Source organism: Ursus maritimus, unplaced genomic scaffold (assembly GCF_017311325.1).
Source record: "Ursus maritimus isolate PB19 unplaced genomic scaffold, ASM1731132v1 scaffold_5, whole genome shotgun sequence".
NCBI lineage: Eukaryota > Metazoa > Chordata > Mammalia > Carnivora > Ursidae > Ursus > Ursus maritimus.
This window is the reverse complement of record NW_024426663.1, coordinates 17,926,896-17,947,316: the sequence shown is the minus strand read 5'-3', so window position 1 is coordinate 17,947,316 and position 20,421 is coordinate 17,926,896. Positions and strand designations below refer to the sequence as shown.

The 20,421-nt window shown below is 36.1% G+C and overlaps 1 long non-coding RNA gene across 1 annotated transcript in view; it reads left to right on the top strand.

Annotated features, from left to right (window-relative positions):
* The window catches only part of LOC103672169, a 124,756-nt gene that overhangs the window by 74,350 nt on the left and 29,985 nt on the right, over nt 1–20,421 (top strand). Inside the window, exons 8-10 of the long non-coding RNA XR_571103.2 lie at nt 11,473–11,542; nt 12,075–12,177; nt 19,916–19,994. This is a non-coding gene — a long non-coding RNA (uncharacterized LOC103672169). The remainder of the gene's footprint in view (nt 1–11,472; nt 11,543–12,074; nt 12,178–19,915; nt 19,995–20,421) is intronic.

The window sequence follows — 20,421 nt, the reverse complement described above, 5'->3', positions numbered from 1 at the left end:
GGGGGGCAGGGAAGGGCCAAGCCTGAGGGAGATGAAGACTCCCATCTGAGCAGGGAGCCTCACGCCGGGGCTCCATCCCAGGACCCCTGGATCATGACCTGAGCCAAAGGCAGGTGCATAACTGACTGAGCCTCCCAGGCGCCCCTATTGCATGGTTATTTTAGGTTCTTATTATAAAAATATAATAACATGATAATTTTCATGGAAAATTTTCTCAGAAAAAAATGAAAATGCTTGTTCAGAGTAGCTAAAATCAAGAACACCCAGAACATGCTTTTGCCTTCCAAGTCCATACCAATGACATCTCCAAATACAGGAAATAAAAGTTAAAGAGAATCTTAAGTGGCAGCTTTCAAGTATCTTATTTTCTTGCTATGTGTCTGAACCATAATTTGAAAACAAAAAGCAGTGATGCTGATTTTGGAGTTCCTTTTCTGAAAAAAAATTGTAACTTTTCATGGAGAAGAAATGGCTTTGGTTTAGTATTTTTAAAAGGGTACTCAGTTCATATGTGACTTTCATATATGATTTTTCAATGTATGAGTTTTTATTAAATCCTGATCTTCTAACTGTTTTACAAATTGGTGGATTGATTTGCTTTCAGAAAACAGAAGACATCTTCAAGGAAGTGGTGGTAATACAAGGCTTTGGTGCTTTGTGAAAACTCCATTTCTGTTTCTATAGAAATGTTTGTGTTTCAATTCCACTCCCACCCACTGTTTTTTTGTTGTTGTTGGTGCTGTTCTGATGTCTTTAAGGGTGTGTGTGTGTGTGTGTGTGTGTGTGTGTTTATGGTTTACGTTGTTGTTGTCGTTATTGTTGTAATAGAAAGACTTTGGGGTGTGGTAGACTTTTCTGACTCTATCACTATAAACTCTTGCAACACATAACAAACAACCGATCAGAGAAATGGCAAACATTGTCTGTATTCTCTGTGCACTTGGCAGGGATTTTTCATATTGTACGTTATTGGCTCTGCTGTGTGATAGCACAACAGAGCCTTTGTAATGCTCTCGGCAGAGCTATTTATATGCTGCGACTCTACTAAGTATCCTTCCCTCTGCTGGTGTTCTTCCACAGACTCAAAGAGAGAGTGATTCGCCCAAATAAAAGAAGTATAGATTGACATTGCTCAGAGCACAGGAGGCTGCAAAGGCAAAATAAGTCTTTATATAGCTCACATTAAGTATTATTATATTCAATTGAATGGCAAAATGAAAGTTAGCCCAAAATGAAGTAAAAAGAGATTTCTTTGTGGCAGCCCAGGATAATTAGAATCTGGTTGGCATGCACCTGTGTTTGATGCTCCAAATATGTTGTGTCAAAGGGCTCTGGACCCCAGGGTCATCTGGCTTTTAGTGATTTCCTTCAACAACTGTGAGCATCAAAACTTAAAGAGATGAATGCCAAAAGGCCCCCTGTCACCTGTGGTCACTTTTTGAAATGGATTACTGAAAATTTAAATGACTCGGGTATACACAGTACCCAATAAGTAGAGTAAATGTAAAATCCAACAACAACAAAAAAAGGGGAACGAATGTATTTTTATCTTCATTTTATCACATCCAAACTCGTCACTAACAATCTGAGGCTGATAGTTCAATTACGTGGGAAGATGCAATTATAATTTTCCTTCGTATCATATTTAGGTCGACACTGGATCATATATATTTGAGGCTTTATTTCCTTCTCAAAATTAACCTGAATCGTTCATGTTTTGCTGAACTCATTTAAAATTTGTCAGCGCCATTATGCTTGTGCTTTTATAAGGACACTGGGCTGAGATGACATTCTAGCATTGGCTGGACATGGGATGTGTTCTCTGTTATCAAATTCAACCAACAAGGGCTTGCCTGCAATCTGACATTTGTATTCATATTAAAAGGTCTGATATTTGGATTCACTCATATTCAGTCATGACATGTTCAGCAGCATGACTTTAAAAATAGCATAAAATGCATAAAAATAATAAGGGAAAGAGATACTAGCAGAATGTGATACACCAGTTAATGTCACACTAACCCGAGGATATAGGAAATGTCAATTCTCCGTGGTTAAGGCGGACCACAGATGTGTGTGCGGTCCCAGGAAAAAATGATTATGTAAAAGACTGATGATCTTTTATTTGCTATTTGTTCACTTCTTGGTTAACTGTGTAAAAGATCAGGGAGACACAGAAAGAGTAACTTTTTGGTCCTTACCAGCACAGTAAGGTGAATCCTGGAGGAAAAAAACAAAACAAAAAAGAGCTTGCAGTTTTTAAAAATAAAGCCTTGTCACGTGCTTGCTTAATGAGTGCCATTATTTTGATGAAAAAGCAGGTACTTTGTTCTCCTGCCAGTATAATCCTGTATATTCCTTGCTTGGGGATTTTTAAAATATCTCCAACAACTGTATATCCAGTTGTTAGCTGACTTGTTTCCTCTGTGTAGGATATGAGCCCAAAATATTTACTTAGATTTATTATTTGGAAAATAGTTAAATAGATTGTATTCTATGAAAACTTGCTGAGCTAGCAAAAAATGAAGACGTGAAATGGCTTGTATTCCAACTTTCAATTTTAATGGGTATGACAAAATACTTATTGTAACAAAATTATGTTGAATAAGAGGAAGTTGACTGACTTGAAATACAGAGGATTTAGCTAGGTATAACACAACTATTCTTGGGGCGCCTGGGTGGCTCAGTGGGTTAAGCATCAACTTTCAGCTCAGGTCACGATCTCAGGGCCCTCAGATAGAGCCCCATGTTGGGCTCCCTGCTCAGTGGGGAATCTGCTTCTCCCTTGAAGATTCCTTCCATCTGTCCCCCCCACCCCCACACACTTATGCAAGAGCACTCTCTCTTAAATAAATAAATAAATAAATAAATATTTAAAAAAAAAACTTTTCTTTAAATTAGTTCCTAAAAAAAAATTAGGTTCCTAATTTGATTCCTCAAGAGGCTATAGAATTTTCCCTCTGAAAAATAATTATGCTAGATCTCAAAAGTATGGCATGGCCTTTGAAAATGCCAAATAGAGTATATAGAGCTTAGTTATCCTCAAATGACTTCTCCGAGTAGAAATTCAGGCAGAGAATGTCCAAAACAGTTTCTCCTGAAAGTATATCTTGTGAAATAGTAGGCTATTTAAATATTTGGAAAAAATGGATTCTCCTGTCTAATATGTGTGGGACACCTTGGGTGTTTTTAACCCTCTCTCAAAAAAAATTTTTTTTAAAGATTTTATTTATTTACTTGTGAGAGAGCGCGAGAGAGCATGCAAGTGAGAGAGCACAAGCAGGGAGAGCAGCAGAGGGAGAAGGACAAGCAGACTCCCCGCTGAGCAGGCAGCCCTGACGTGGGACTTGATCCCAGGACCCTGAGATCATGACCTGAGCTGAAGGCAGTCACTGTGTAAAAGCGGTACCCCAACCCTTTCCCAAATTTCAAAATCATATTAACATATCAAACCCTTTGTGAAGGGCTACAATTAAGAAAACTGTTTACCTTTGCTTGACACAGCATTTTAAAATGTCTTTGACCATGAAATTACTTTATTACACAGTACCCGGGGAAACTAGCATTTCAGATAACACAATTTAGGCATATTGATTGACAGTGGAGTAACTAAAAGTAACTACATTTTAAAAATAAACTGACATACAAGGTATTAAGTAATGTAAAATATTATCTTGTTTGACATTCACTGTAAAGCCACTTGGCAGACATTATCTTCATTCAAAGATGAGAAAACTCAGATTCAGACAGGTTGATTTTACTGCTCTGGTAACAGGAACCATAGGAGTGACTGGGTCAGAATTCAAACCCAGGTCTATGTGATTTCAAAGCTCAGGATTAGCCCTCTGCGCTGTTATCTCGTAAAAAGTGTTTTGCTCTACAGTTAAGCCCATCACCTAATTTCTGTTACTCTCCATGGATCAGAAATAAAACAAATGACTCTTTCTAAAAGTAGAAAGTAATCAGTGATCGCATTTATTATCGCGATCGTGCTATTTTTACTTTTTAAGACACACAAACAAGCACTTAAATGACAAGAAGAACTTGAATTTGTTAGGAGCCCAGAGGAACAGAGCAGAAGCTAAGGAACTTAAGTGCTTCTGGCAGGATGAGATCAATAGGTTCCTTACTTCCTCTTCTCTTGGCTTAGATCCCAGGGGCCATTGTTCTATCACCCCTGTGCACCTTGCCCATTGCTTAACTCTCCCTACTTCCTTAGCGGCTTAGCAAATCACCTGGTTTTTTTCAATAACTCTCCACACTCTCCATGCATGCGTACAAGGTGACTGATCTGAAGTCACATGCTCTTTCCCTGTCCTCCACCACTAGTTCCTATTTTCTTTCCTCCACTCAGACTTCTTACCCAGCTCCGTATCATCACACTCTGCTGACAACCTTGCTACCTATTTCACAGAGCAAACAAAAGTATAGGTAAGAATCAGAAAAGAACTCGCACACGCTCCCACATGTGTCAGTGCACTTGCATGTGTGTCTGTGTTCTGCCTTCTCTCGGTTATCATGGAACTGATATTATTTATCCATATTCCCATCCTTATTTCAACCTCTTTCCTTTACAGCAAAGTTCCTCAAAAATCTTATGTGCTTATTATCAAGAATTTTCCTCCCAAGCTCTCTCGAATCTGTTCTAGTCAGGCTTTTAGGTCCTGTCAATCCCCTGAAACAGCTGTTGTCACAGGCACTGGTGACCTCCATGCTGCATGCTGGAGTGACTGCTTTACAACTTACTTTGTAGCAGCATTTGTGACATAACTGATCATCCTCTCCTCCTCGAAACGGTTTCTTCAGTATGTTTCAAGACAGGATCCTCTTGGTGGTCCTACTGAGTGGCTGCTCCTTTTTGTCTCCTTGGCTGATTCTGGAGAGGCGTCAGCTCCCTGAATCTCTTCTCATTTTGGTCAACTTTCACTGCCTGGGTGAGCTCATCTAGACTTCTAGCTTTAAATACCATGTATTGGTTGATGACTGTCATACGAATACATCCTTCCCAGAGCGCTCGCTCATAAGTCTTCACGCTGAGATCAAAGAGGCACTTCAAATTAATAATATATAGAATTGTTGAATCAAAATGTTGTCCAATTGCAACTAATATAACATTGTATGTTAATTATACTTCAATAAAAATGATTAAAAAATAAACAAGTTAAAATATAAAGTAAAAAATACTAAAGTGATACAGATAGATAAGCGTTTTTTTCTTTATTTAAAAAAATTGAAAACACATTCAAAGTATCAAAACAGAAATTCTGAATGTCTCTTCTATACTCTCCTCCAGTCTTTTTCATCTCAGGAAACAGCCACTCCATCTTTCCATATTTTGTTGTTGATTCAGAACAAATACGTCATCATGTAGAACAGCAACTCAATGACTCAAGGCGTTGTGTGCCTACAGACACTTCTGTATTTAATAGGTCACCTTTCAGGTCTGTAAGTGCATCTATTTCTGCGTAATGTATATGGTAAGAATGTGAGATTATAGACAAAGTTCTTTACTTACTTCCTTAATTATGAAGCAAATTCCTTGATGATGATGAATGAGACATCTGGTACGTAATCAGATGATTTTCTGGCAGAAACATGGTAGATAGGGAAAATCCAAATCCAGAAAAAGTATTTTTTTTTCCCTAGTGAGCCAAATCTCTGCTTTCTTCATGATGGAAATAGTACAACAAACCATCAAGTGAATGATAGATTTTAGCCTTTTATGGTAAAATTTGAGGGTTTCAGATTGAACTGTCATGTTGGAATCTTGACACTTGGCGGGGGTAGAGGCCAGATCAATTTGGGCGAAAAGGAGTCCTTTTAATTGGGCTCATAGATAACCTCTGTATTTGCCATACTAGTACTTTGTTGTGAGCACTGTTTATTATATATTTATTTATGTGAAAGTACTGGCTTAAGGGGGTTACTGTGAAAAGAGGCTAAATGGCATTCACAGAGAATGTGCCTGATTATTGGGAACCTCTTCCATTGTGGAGGTGAGCATTCAAGAACGCAAACATTGAGACCACTGTGAGACTTTTTCAAGATATCTGCCCAGATACCTTTGCCTAAACCAGTTAGTTATTAATCCTCAAGTATTTTGAATTTCTGACCATTTGACCAAACCTTAGCCACTGCCCATGTATTGTATAAAACTTTACATCAGACTATTTCTCCTTCCAGACAAAGAGGGCAGTGAGATGTGTCCTACAAATTTCCACCTCCTAGATTTTCTTCCCTATCCTTCAGGGCTAGTTCTTAAGCTACATTCAGGTTGGAGTCAGCACATGGTACACCTGTAAGACAAACTCAGTTTTTCCTCTTTAGCTAACTAACATAGGGAACTCCCCTAGAGTTCATAATTAGGGATTGAGAGATCACTAATAGCATGGCAGGAATTGTCATGTTCAGAATGTAAGTCAAATTTTCCTCCAACTTACCTGCACATTCAGGCCCTCCTAGTCTTTACATAGGCAAAACTTTCACTTGGCAATTAATGGATGTTGAGTATACTGGAGTTCAGGGCTTTGAATAATACTAAACAGAGCCATTTCTCAAAAAGAGAATAGCTATTTTTAGAAGACACAGTTTTACTATAAAACCTATGAGGCATTGATATGATTCTCTTTTGTATGTAACAAGTTTTAGACAGCAACCCAATCCACCTGAGGTGTGGAAAGTACCAATGGACCCACCTGTTCATAAGGACCAAATGACAGAACCACTTGTTTTGAACCTGAAACATTTGAAGATCCTGTTCTTGTTCTGAATTTCACAAAAAGCTGGCAGTGTGTGGGGCATCCAGTAATTGGGATAGAAAAGCACATCTAAATGTGGCATATGCATGCAGTTCTGATATAACACTTTGAAAACACAAATTTCAATTGATGTATTGGGAGACAATTTGCGCATAATGTCTCTATAATTATGATTGTGAGAAGGACTAGGAGAATGCAGAAAACTGTACTCAGCTGAACCGAGCCACTTAGGCATACACAAAACATACCCAGCCACAATCACACAAGAAACCACACCCATCCATGTCTGGTGTTAACAGTGTTCTATCTGGCTTCAGACAACCTGCCTTCCCCCACTTCACAATTCACACTGAATACCTGCCACCATTCACTCATAGGGAAACCTCAGGTGTTTATTAAGGTGACATACCATATTTATTATAGTATTTATGTATTTCTTAACCATTTGACGTATGTAAAATTCTGCTACTGTGATGTTAAGTTTTATTTTTTTAAATGTGTCACCGATGAAGTGGTGCCCCAGCTCTATTTTTCTCATAAGCCCGGTGATTTTATTGTATAATTTTGCATAGCACGGCAATTTTCAGGAATACATATGTCATGTCAGAGCAGAACTAACTGAACAACCCAATGTGGAAGAGTGATTCCCACAAACAGGAAGATAAGTCAGATGTTTGGAGGCCAAGAAATGGCAATTTTCCAAATAGAATAATGAGTACTGAGAATTGAAGCAAGAAAGAGATTCCAGGGCCAAAGTATTGAGTATTTACTATATTCTGGAACCCCATGTTAGATATTTGAAACCTCATTATTTCACAGGAGAAGGCTCATGGTAATGTCAGAATGATGGGACAAGCACCACATGGCATGGAAAAGATGAAGGGCAGCTGCCAAGGAGACAGTTTTCATTACAGACTACTAGACACGCTCATAAAAAGGTACTAGTGGGTCATATTTTATCAATGCCAAATGTGTGCCATGGATCCCTTAGAGTTGGAACCATGAGAGAAGCTGTCTGCAGATGTTGATTTTGCTATTCCTTAAAGAAACAGTTTGAGTATAGATAGAGAAGGGGAAGAGGTCTTTCTCAGAGGAAGGAAGAACAAGGACAAAGGGAGAGGGGAGAATGCATATCGGAGAACGCATATCAGAAAATGATTTCAAGAACAAGAAAATCCAGGGGCACCTGGGTGGCTCAGATGGTTAAACATCTGCCTTCGGCTCAGGTCATGATCTCCACGTCCTGGGATTGAGTCCCACGTCTGGCTCCCGGCTCAATGGGGAGCTGCTTCTTCCTCTCCCTCTGCCTCTTCCCCTGCTCATGCTCTCTCTCTGTATCTCTCTGTCTCAAATGAAGAAATAAAATCTTAAAAAAAAAAAAAAAGAAGAACATCCAAAGAAAAGTGTGAGAAAGCAAGAAATAAACCAAAGACATTCCATGAGAAAAGTAATGGTGTGCTTAGCAATGTGTTCTCTGTGAATTAGTGGGCATGGAAGTCAGATCAGCTAAGTGGGCTGAGGGTGGTGAAGAACTAGAAGCAGTACAGTTCTGGCCATATATTTTACAAACTTGGATGGAAAAAAACAAGGGTTCAGAATGTTTAAGCAGTTATTCAAGAGAGGTATGTGTATGCTTGAATACTGACTTGAAAAAGTGTATAAAAATCTTAAAACTGTATATATTTTTTACCTCAAGATAAACTATACTAATGGGTCAAGAGTATTTCTTTTACTAGATTGTCTCTGAACTATTTTGCATTCTCTTTTCTGTTTTTCCTTCATTAATAAATTTTTATTTACTTCCCTCATTGTCACATTTATAGACTAAAAAGTTTATTTTTTATCCCAAATCTATAATATTTCAATTCTACAATAAAATTATGAATATTCTTATAGTTTTCTAATTAAAATGTAATAATATTTCTTCTGTCTAAGCCATCTTCATTTGGAAGTGTTTTATTTTTTAATTAATTATTTATTTTTAAAGATTTATTTATTTATTTATTTATTTATTTATTTGAGAGAGGGAGCGGGGAGAGGGAGAAGAAGAGGGAGAGAATCCAAAGCAGACTCCCCACTGAGTGCACAGAGCCTGATCCTGGGTCTGACCCCCTGACCCCAAGATCGTGACCTGAGCTGAAATCAAGAGTTGGACATCCAACCAATTGAGTCACCCAGGCACCCCAATTTGGAAGTGTTTTAATCAACTTTGTCATATTTAGCTTTGTTCTCCAGACCACAAAGCCTTTTTTTCTGATACAGTGACCTAGAACATGGTTTAATTAAAAGGAATACCTATTAATGAAGTTGCCATTTAATGTAATCTTCACATAGTGTCAGTAAGGATTTGTCATTAGCATTCTTGAGGAAAATTTAGTAACACGTACCAAGACTCTTAAAAATAATCCTATCAATTGATCTAGAAACTCCAGCTGAGATAATTTAAGAATGAATTTCATTAGAGTGCTATTTATAATGGTGAAAAATTAGAAAAACTCCAAATAGGGGAATGGTTAAATAAGTCATAGTAAAATAAGTCCATTTATGCAATGGAATGTTAATCAGCAATTTAACAGTGTTTTCTAATCTGTATATGGTGATATGGATATTCTTAAAGCACTCCTTACAGTGTAAGGAGGGAAATTAAAAAATTACACATTTTAATATGAGTTCAGTGGCATGACCATTACTTATATGAGAAAATTTTATCAAAGTTAATTAGTTTTTGTTTTGTTTTTTTGCTAATTGTGGCTTTAAAGATGATTTGAACTTTCCTCTTTGTACCTGCCTGCCCTTTACAGATTCTCTATTATAAGCGTAAATTACTTCTATAATTGAAGAAAATTTAAAAATACATATTTTAAAATGATGAACCCATGATACCATCAAAATTACAAATTTAGAAGAGAGCAAGTTAACTCAGACTGACAAAGCTTATACATGGACGTGACAGTGTGACATTTTCCACTGTAATTGCAGCATGTGGAGAGTGGCGACGACTAGAAATAAGGCAGTGCTTAGGCTTCCTTGCAAAACCTTGGAAGATGCTGATGACACAGGCAAAAGAGAAATTGAATTCTTTTTTGTGAAGGACATCAGGAGTTTTTTAAAAACAGGATGGAGTTTTGCTACTGAAGCACTTTGCCACCAGATGCTTCCCTTTTGTTTTTATAAGGACCGTGGTGGTTCACCTCTGAAACATTAACTACTGTTTGGCTAGCGTGCAAATGCTAAATCAAACACCTGTTTTCAAGACACGCGCAGTTGATAGTCTGCCGACGCTACTCCATCTAATGCTACATGTTGCATTTTTCAAGGAGGTATTACCTGCAAGAGGCATCTCCACTTCTAAATGATGGGAGAACATGGGGGCTTCTCTTTCTATTCTTAATTTTTTCATTTTTAGATTGCAGCCTCTTACTTTTTTACATTCTGCTGCCCTTATGTTCAATATTTATTCCTTGCTTATTGTCTTGTTTTTACTTTGTGTTATTTTCAGTGAGAGTACATTGTGACCACAGGAATCAACAAGCAATTTTTCTGGTGACTTCATCCTGAGAAGTGTTTTCCTCTCAGGTGGAAACCTTTGCTTCTCTTTGCAGGGCAATGTCTCAGAAAGATTTAGCTGAGATCTCAGCTTTGATTTCAGAAGTGAGATAGGTAGGTAGATAGATAGATAGATAGATGATAGATAGGACAGACAGACATGTAGACAGGAAGATACATCTCTGTGTGTGTATGTGTGTAAGGATACACACATATACAGATATATGCACTTACATCTAAGTACACACTTCACATCATAGCTATAATAGGGTTTATTTTTCATCTTGAATTAAGTAAGTTGCATTACTTTCAAAAGCTTGAATGAATGTGGTCTGTGTTTAGGTATGAAGCAACAAGTGACTTCTCCATTCATCAAAAGTTTGTTGAAAGCGTGGTTAGCCAGTAGAACACAAGAACCTGTGGAGCAGACAAAGATTAATTATACCTGTACTCATGCAGCAATGTTTGTGTTCCAAACAAATTATATTTGCTTGTGTTTAAACGATGCATAAATCTGATGCGTGCAGATGAACGTGTGTTCAGGATGGGTGAGCACACTTGTTTGAATGTCATATTTATCCCTGTATTTTGTCAGAAAATTAACTTCTTTGGAGTTTGTGCTTGAGCTGAGCATATGGTTGTTGATCTCTGGAGATGACAGCCTATCTGAGCAATAGCTCCTTATGGCTCCAGCTCTCCTCGGCTGGCAGATGCTTTGGGCTTTTCTACAATTAAGTGGAGATCATCACTGTTTTCTTTGAGCACTGCTGTGCCTTGTACTCTGAAGTGTTTTGTTAATCACTGTCTGCCTTCGACAGAAGCTGCCAAAGCTCTCATTAAGTTTGAATTTTGAGATGTCATGCTCGAATGATGGAATTTCATCCTTTTTCTGCATGAATGGAATTGGCTATGGAAAGGTGCCAGAAAAAAAAAAAATCATGTCACTAAAGTATACTTGCTTTATATTTTGGGGGCTGAAACAAAAGGCAGTTGGGGGAGGGGGCTCCCAATAATTTGTCCACTCTGGGGCATATAGTTTCCTAGGTGATATAATTGTTAAGTGCTCACCCTTATTAACAGGAATGGTTCCTTTGCAGCATGTATCAACAATCAGTCGTTTCCTTTTTCACAAAGTGAACTTTAAATCTCTTCTTTTCCTTGCCCCAAGACCTTTCATGGCATTTGATATCGACTCTCAAGTATGTTGAAATGGAAAATAGTATGCAAGTTGCACAGAGGTAAAGCAATTTCTTTAATAACCTGTCTGTCTAATTGGGGGCAGGAGAAGGTATTTGGTAGTAAAGGGGAAAAAAAGCCACTTTTGCCCTTCACAATAATTGCTTGAAGTTGTATAGACTGCAAACTCAATGCATCTGTTGACTGTTTAATGATTTGCTGCAGGAAACCGAGTGTTATGGGAAATATGGTTTGAAAAGACATTATCCATTTCTCTTGGTGAATCTAATTGTTTCATTTGAATGACTAAAAGTAGGAAGTAAGCCTTGAAGAAAAAAATACTTAGAGTAATTAGCTCTAATGCCTAATCACTGTAGTCATAAGCATTTGGAAATTTATTAACTGATCCATAAAGTCCCATACTTGCAAAGACTGACATTGCCTACTTGTCAGCAACCTTCAAAAGCAACATTGTTTTGTGTCTCCTTTGTCCCTGGCTCACTTTATTTTACTCAACAACATTTGGGATGGTTATTTCATTGAAATGTTTTAATGGTCACAAACAAAACAAAATTCAAATCTTTTCCTTCACAGCAGGAAGAAGAATGGTTACTCTGACTACAATAACCTTAGCCTCCTTCTTTATGAATACAACATGCATTTTCCATACAGCCAGGAACAGACTTCAGAACACACGGTACCGTGCCCACTCCTTTTAGACTATCTTAAAGATGCATGTTGAAAGTGGCTGAGTAAAACGTTGATGGAGAGTTCTGAGGCAAAGTATTACTCAAGGCTTTTTCATAGCAGTCTAATGTTATTAATTTCTACACTCTAGGAACAATTGAGGGGCACATTCTGGGCATCTGGCTCTATAATGGTAGCTGAGCACCATATGACCTGCGATAGGAACTAGAAGGAAACGATCAGAAATGGGAATAGGAAAGAGTCAAGTTTATATGCATATAAATTCCAGTCTTAATCTTCTATCCCCTGTTTAACATTTTATTTTACTTTATTTTACTTTATTTTATTTTACTTTTATTTTATTTTATTTTATTTTATTTTATTTTATTTTATAAGAGAGCACGCGCACTAGCAGNTGTGGGGCTCGATCCCAGGACCCTGGGATCATGACCTGAGCCAAAGGCAGATGCTTAACCGACTTAGCCACCTGGGCACCCCTCTTCTGTCTCCTGTTTAAACAAAGAAGGTCACCCATCTGACATAATTTGCTTCATGCAATGAGATCCTATTGCCCAGCATCCCTTTCCCATCTGGTTTTTAAGAACTGCCTTTAGAAGGAAAAAGGATCTTATATTAAAAATATAGGACTGGAAGATCTGGCTTCTGTTTATAGATTTGGGCCCAATGGGCAATGGGGAAGCCACAAAACTCTTCAGACTTCATTTACTATTTGGCCTATATACCTCAAATTGGCATTGTAAGTATAATAGAAATTGAGTGTAGAAGATCACTGAAAACATAACACGCTATATAAAGATAAGGCAACACAGCTCTTTCAACTTCAAAACCTAGTCCTTTCTTCACAGACTCCTTTCTCAAGACTCAAGGTTCGAGAAGTATCCAGTATTCAAAACCAGCCAAAAAGGCATTCTAGGGAACTTTTCTATAATGGTATAACAGAGCACTTAGTAAAGCTAGGTCTCAGTACATATATTACTTATACATTTTTAGGTACACTTTTGAAGACTATATTCTTTGACTTATGATAGCTATTTAAGTATATTTCAATCATATTTATTCTTCTCTAATATTATCCTAAGTCAGTCATTTTCTGTGTGTTAAATAAAGTCTATTATTAAGATTTATTTTTTTAAATGATTTTGAAATTTGTTAAAGTTGCTAAAATACAAAAATATCCTTGACATTAGCAAGAAATGTGTGAAAAAATTCTATAAGATCTAATCACTTTTAAGATGGCAAATTCAATTATTTTTATTCAAGAAAATTATTTTGTATAGTTTCATAAAGGATAAGATGGGATAGCAAGGTAAGGTGTTTTTTTTGTTGTTGTTGTTTTTGTTTTTGGGCTTTTTTTTTTTGTAATTTTAAGTGTCATTTTTGAAAACAAAAGTAGTAACTTCTCATTGTAGAAAATATAGAAAGTAAGTAAACAGAAAAATACCAGGGAAAAAAACAAAGACAATCCCACTACTTACAGATAACTCCTCAAAGATGTAGGAATAGTTTCCTTATTTTATGTTTTTGTTTTATGTAATCATAATTTTTATACATCTCGATTTTTATACAATATTAAGTCTTGTGCTTTCTATATAATGTTACATGATTCCGTGTGAATTCCTTAAGGCTCTAAAACATCTTTCTGTATGTACAGTTTTCATATACATGTTATTATTACATATATGGCATATATATTTATTATATATTTTTGAACATTCTGCCATTTTGAGCAGTTATTCTTTTTTTCAGTGCTTTGCTGCTCTTTATAAAAATATACTAAATACTTTTGCATATAAAATTTTGCCTGAATTGGTATTATTTTCTTATTTTAGATTTGAGAAATTTACTGTCTGAAAGGGGATGAGAATGGCTAAGGTTTTGGTATATATAAGGCCCATTTGGATTTTGACTTAAAGTGGGATGGACACCCTGTTTTTCCATCAATGGTAGAATTCTGTTTCATTGAACTTCTGATTAGAAGAATGAAAATATGGTAAAGTCTTACTTTCGTATCACACACACATTACAAAATGAAGAAAACAGTATTTTGCATAAAAATATCTAATGCCTTTCTGGAAGGAAATCTAGATAACGATGTTGGAATACATATCTGTGAGCGGTACCACTCGAGGTTCTTGACAGTAGCAGCGGAGGCAGAAAATCTTCCCCACAAAAGCCACATTCCTTTTCAGATACTCTTTTAACACCAGCATTCTCATCCTTTTCATGTCTTTCCTCTTTCTTCCCCCTTGACATTTCCCTCTTTTGCTACTGTCACATTGGCTTTTAAACATCACCAAAGCATTTTTTAAGAATACCATTCAAATGGGCTAATAATTTATTGGATTTGCTGTAACATAATCAATCTCTCTCCCTTTTTTTTGGTTTCCTATTTCATAAAGTCTTTATAAGGATTAAAGTAGATAAGCCATGTTCAGCCTTTGACAGAGTATCTAGCATATAACAAGTGCTCAATTAAGCAGGATTTTTTTCTGTTATTAATGAATTGGCAGAGCAGTGGTATAACCCTTGTAAAACCATAAGGGGTCTAGAATGAGTTTCCAATATGTACCAAGAGTTCACTAGTTGGAGGAGAGAGAAAAAAAATCCTAGTATTTAGGAAACTTTTCCCCAAGGAGAACAAATCTAATATTAAAGACATCACTTTCTAAAGACATGCATTCATTTTTTTTTTTTTCCTGCTACAATTCTGAAGAATTTTTCTGGAGCATACACCACTCAAATAGGTATCAGAGGTTATAGTAACATTTTAATTATTGGGAAAAAAGCAACAAAAATAAAAGATTTTTAAGATAGATTGCTGTTTTTGTACATATGTTTTTGTTTTTTTTTTTACAGAACATTTTTTATCTATAATTAAATGTCACCAGTATGAACTAAGTGCCAAAAAAACTTTGAAGTATTAAAAATAACTTTTGAAAAATACTTGGATTCATTTAAAATATAAAACAAATTTAAATTATACTCATATTTTAATGTCACATATATTTTTGAGTATTTCAAAATAATTCATTTTAAAAACAAAATGTGTTGCTTATTTGAGGAAAGTTTTTTTTGCCGGCAAGCTTATCACAGGTGTGATGAGATGGCCAGTGGTCTGTTGGAAATAGTGCTGTCTCGTTGCCTCTAAAAAGAGAGATTTGGATAACAAGTATAAGAAGTTAATTCCATGTTGTGAAATGAGTAATATTTATACCTAATTTACAATACTTCCTTCTGTACTGATCATTATACTGAAAGATACTTAATCATCAATAGGCATTGGCAAATTATAACTGGTATCACATTATACACAGTATACATATTAAACCCTAACCTTCAATAGAAACGGACATGAAAGCAGATCGAGTTACAGTACCAATATTCTGAAGAAAGTTAAGTCCTACCAATTAAAAGGTAACAAAATGAAATATTTTGGATATTCTAGCAGGTGTATTTAAAAAGTATTCTTCTCCTGGGAGTGCCTGGGTGGCTCAGTCAGTGAAACGTCTGACTCTTAATTTCAGCTCAGGTCATGATCTCAGGGTCCACTCAGTGTGGAGTCTGCTTCTCTCCCTCTCTCTGTTTCTCTCTGCCCCTTCCCCCACTAGCATGTGCTCTCTCTCATTCGCTCTTAAATAAATAAATAAATAATAAAGAATAAATAAATAAAATCTTTTAAAAAAATATTCTTCCCCTAACAGCATTACCTTGGAATACTCATGCATATTGTCATAAACCACATCAGGCTGTTCTCTTCTGGTAATGCTTCCCAGAATAATGCTTTTTCTAACCAGGAAATTGCATGTACAAGGTCTCTTCATAATCATCTCCCTTCAAAACAAGCCAGAATTTTTTAATGTTGAGGAATGCAAAACACAACCTATCATTTACAGATTCTTGGACTGATGGGTAAGGCTGAATTTGATTTTGATTTTTATCGATTTATGGGTTTTTTTTGCTACTCTAAGACTTTTTATTTTTTAGAAGAGAGTGATTCATTTGGTACAATTGCTGAACCTACATTGATATATCAGTATCACCCCAAATCCACGCTTTACAGTAGTGTTCTTTCTTGGTTATGTACATTCTATGGGTTTGGATGAATGTCTAATGACATACATTCAACATTGTAGTATCAAATAGTGTATTTCCATTACCCTATCTCTTTTTAAATATATGTAAGTGTATCGTAATATAGATTAAGGTATTTTTTTCAATTTTTAAAATATGTCTTCTCTGAGCATGGTGGTTGTATTCTTCTCTACTTATGCCTTAGCTGGTCTTCTAAAATCCTATCTTTCTGCTCCTTTTCCTTATTCTCCTTGCACACCTCATTATAGCATGAGGGTGAAAGTGCTATTGCAAATACTATTTCTTTACCAGGAATCAACTTCCAGGCAACAATTTTTATTGTCTGTCTTTTATTATTTAATGGTTTTTGCTCTAATTGTTATTCTAATTATTTCCAAGGAGGAAACCTGTATACAATATATTCTACCCTCAAGGAGTTGACACTTGAAAATTAAAAAAAAAAAAATAACCGTCTACATAAATACAATGTCAATACAAAACTTTAATGTGCTTTTGAATCTTTTGCTTTCTAGAAAACTAACCTTCTCCCTAGCCATCAAATGTGTAGATAACTATGTGGTTATAAGGAAATGTAATGAGAAAAACTTAGTAGGTATTTAGCTTCTGATATTGAAAAATAGGATTACTGATCCAGTCACTAGCTTTGCAATCAAGGCAATTGTCTTGAGGGAGAATTTTCCAAATTTTTTTATGTAGTGTTGATCCTGGAGGATCTGGGTCATGGAGTTCTTCTAATACATAAAAGAAAATATCCTCTTTACCATTTAGTGTTTCCCAGGAATTTGGAGTAGCAAAGAAAGAGGATATGATGTAGTAGAAATTTCTTCTTTTCTAGTTGAGTGTGGTGATATTAGAAACTGTGAACAACAACAGCAACAACAACAAAATAAAAAAACCAAAAACCAAACAGAAAAAAGAACCAAAGTGTCTTTTGTCTTGGGTTTAGGAAGGGGGAAAGTAACGTTCAATAGATGTGTGGAGAGGGGAGGGCACCAGTTACATCAGCATAGCAGTTCCTGGTGGCCAGGTAATAGGAAGACCTGAGCTTAGCTAGTGGACAGAGATAAGACCAAGAACCAGAGGACAATCAGTCTAGAGAGTTTTCCAGAGGAGGTATGGTGAATTGAATTACTCTTCCTAATATCGCACTAGCTTCTGTCATAGAAGTATGTATTTTCACTCTCTAATGTAAATTATCAGTGCTTCTGACACTAGTATATGGGTCATACATACTTTGCCTCCAATGATTTTGGCTTGGCCATATGATTTTTTAACCAGTGGGCTCTGGGAAGAAGTGACAGTGTGCTATTTCTGAGCCAGAAATATAGATTTTTAAAGATTTATTGATCTATTTTAGAGAGAGACAGAGAGAGAGAGCACAAATGGGGAGAGGGGCATAGGGAGAGGGAGAGAGAGAATCCTCAAGGAGACTCCCTACCAATCACAGAGCCCGACATGGGGCTGGATCCCAGGACCTGGAGATCATGACCTGAGCTGAAACCAAGAGTTGGATGCTCAACCAGCTGAGCCAGCCAGGCGCCCCTGTCCTAAGAAGCATTGCATGTTTCTCTTGGCCTCTCTTGCTCTTCTGCTATCCATCTTGGTACTCTGGATAGTGACCAGTTCTCAAACAAACAAACAAACAAACACATGAAAAAAATCAGATCTGTAACCTAAAGCAGAGCCAGTCACATCAAAACATGAACCTTTGAGCAGAAAAAAATAAATGTTTTTTTTTTGTTTTTGTTTGTTTGTTTGTTTGTTTGTTTGTTTTTGTAGGACACTGAGGTGTGGGAGAGTTTTGTATGCAACATTATCACAGGGGAATCCTGACTAACCTGACAGGGGGTCACGAGAGGACTTTGCTGTGGGATGGCTACAGATTAGAGTGTCCAAGATTAAATGAAAAGATTCTTGTACCACCAGTCTGGTATGATATAAGCAGAATTATGAAAAAATGGGGCCAGATAAAGTTTGGTGAAAGATGATTAGGACCAATCTCAATTTTATTCCCCTTTATCTGTGTCTGTGCTTACGTGTGCCCTGTGGTTGTTGTGAAGAAGGAAAATCACTCAAAGCCCCGTTTAGTTTTCGAATTCAAGGGAAAATAATATCATAACTTAAATTCTTTTGTTGGTATTTGAGAATTTTTTACTTTTGTCCTTATCAAATAAGAGTGAAGTGCTAAGTAAAAACATGCAAATGAGTGTAATTTGTCTTTAATTTAAGGTTCCTGTACATTTTTAATAACACTTTTCTAGAAAAACTATTTCCATGAAGGTTAAAAGGCAAAGAAAAAACAACCATTGTAAAATTATTAATTTTCTGAGAAATCACTACCGATGGAATCTTTTGTACTTAGAGTGTACTGTTCTTGCTAAGTAAATCTCTAATAATTCAACTGTCACCATTCCAATTATTTCTATTTACTCTACCTGAATCACAGAGGATATTGATATGCTTGTGAAATTTATAAAATATGCACACTGATAAAACGATGCAGTTGTTTTTAAAAAATGTATCTTTCGGCATTTAAAAAATCAACAATACCTATTTATGGATTGAGTAGGGTTGTGGAAATATTTTATAATTTTGGTACTTACAGTATTATTGACCCTTAGTCTATCACATGTTATATTCAAATATCATATGATATTAATTTATTACAAACATTTGGATGGGCAATGGAGTTTTCCTGTTCTTGTAGATTATAAACTGAAAGCATAGGGGCTGATTTCATTTATTTCAAGACTATTGATTTCCAGTCCTTCTCTGCTAACTTTAAAAAAGTCACAATAGAGATTCATTTATTTTTATTAAAAATGATAAATCTGCAAGTATATTCTGTCTTTAGGGCTTTTAGATTTTACCTCTTAACATGCTTTTCATAGTTCAGTGAAATATTTCTATGGAAATAATAGTGACAATAGCAGTTTGAACCAGATTAGAAATGCAAAAGGTTCCTCTATGGGAAGATGCCTCAGAGGTTTGAAGATTGTAGATTCTGTGCATAGATTTTTAGTAAAACATTTTCACTACCTCTGTGTTTGAAAAACACAATAGATAAATATCCTCGACGTTACATATACTCATTGATTTCACTGCATAGGGTGCTGCAGTGCCTCTCAAAACTATCCCTGCAGATAGAACCTGAAAGGTAGAGTTCCTTAGTCTTAGCTCCTCAATAAACATTTGAAATCACGAGTCTTGCAAATATCAACACACTTTCTAGCCCTGGTCACAAAACTAAGAGTTCTTATCAAGACAGCGTTGTATTATTCAGAATTATATTTTATAAGTAACTAATTAATAACTTACTGGAAGAGATAAACAGCCTGTCTTTCGGTTTTTGTAAAAATATTTTATTTAGATTTTTCCCTAGGAAATAGCATATCTAAAACACATCTTTAATAATACAAAATCACCACTCCGTCAAGGAAGACCAGTAACATCAACTTCATGTAGTTCTTTCTGAATTTAGTTCTCCTTGCAAATACACGTGTCCTGTAATTCTCAGGCATCAGTTCCAGGTTTAGTATAGTAGCACAGTATTGTAAAACTCTCAATTCCCTTTAAAAGAATTGCTCTCCGGACTCTTTTTTTAAAAAATGGATTTATTTGTTTTTGTCCAACAGAGACAGGATGGTAGTTTCATCTCTTGGACCTTGGTTTCCCCATGAAGAAAGACCGTACGCCTTCCTTGCCGAAGCCCAGGTAAATGCCCCTCCAAGGGAACACTGCTACAGGTGTTAAGTGTGAGCAACACTCATGTTTTTACATTAGTTTTGTCCAGATGCATTATTAGGTTATTTTCAACATGTTTGCCATATAGCGGCGTCTTTAATTTGATACCAAGTTAAAGTAAGTAATAGAGAATTTTCAATCACTTTAGCTTTTGCCAATTTTTTACAAAGTTGAATACGATTCCTTTTTGTTAACCTAGAAAACGTTAACACAAGGTAGATACTGTTAAAAAACTTTGTCACTGTGACAACTACTAGTCAAACAATGAAAACAAGTTCATGTGGTATTATGATTTCAGTGCTCTTAGGTGAAGTGAAAAATACTGTGTGACAGCTGGAATGTTAAACAAAACAACAAAAATAAACCATGTAACTTTAAAATAGATCAACGTCACTAC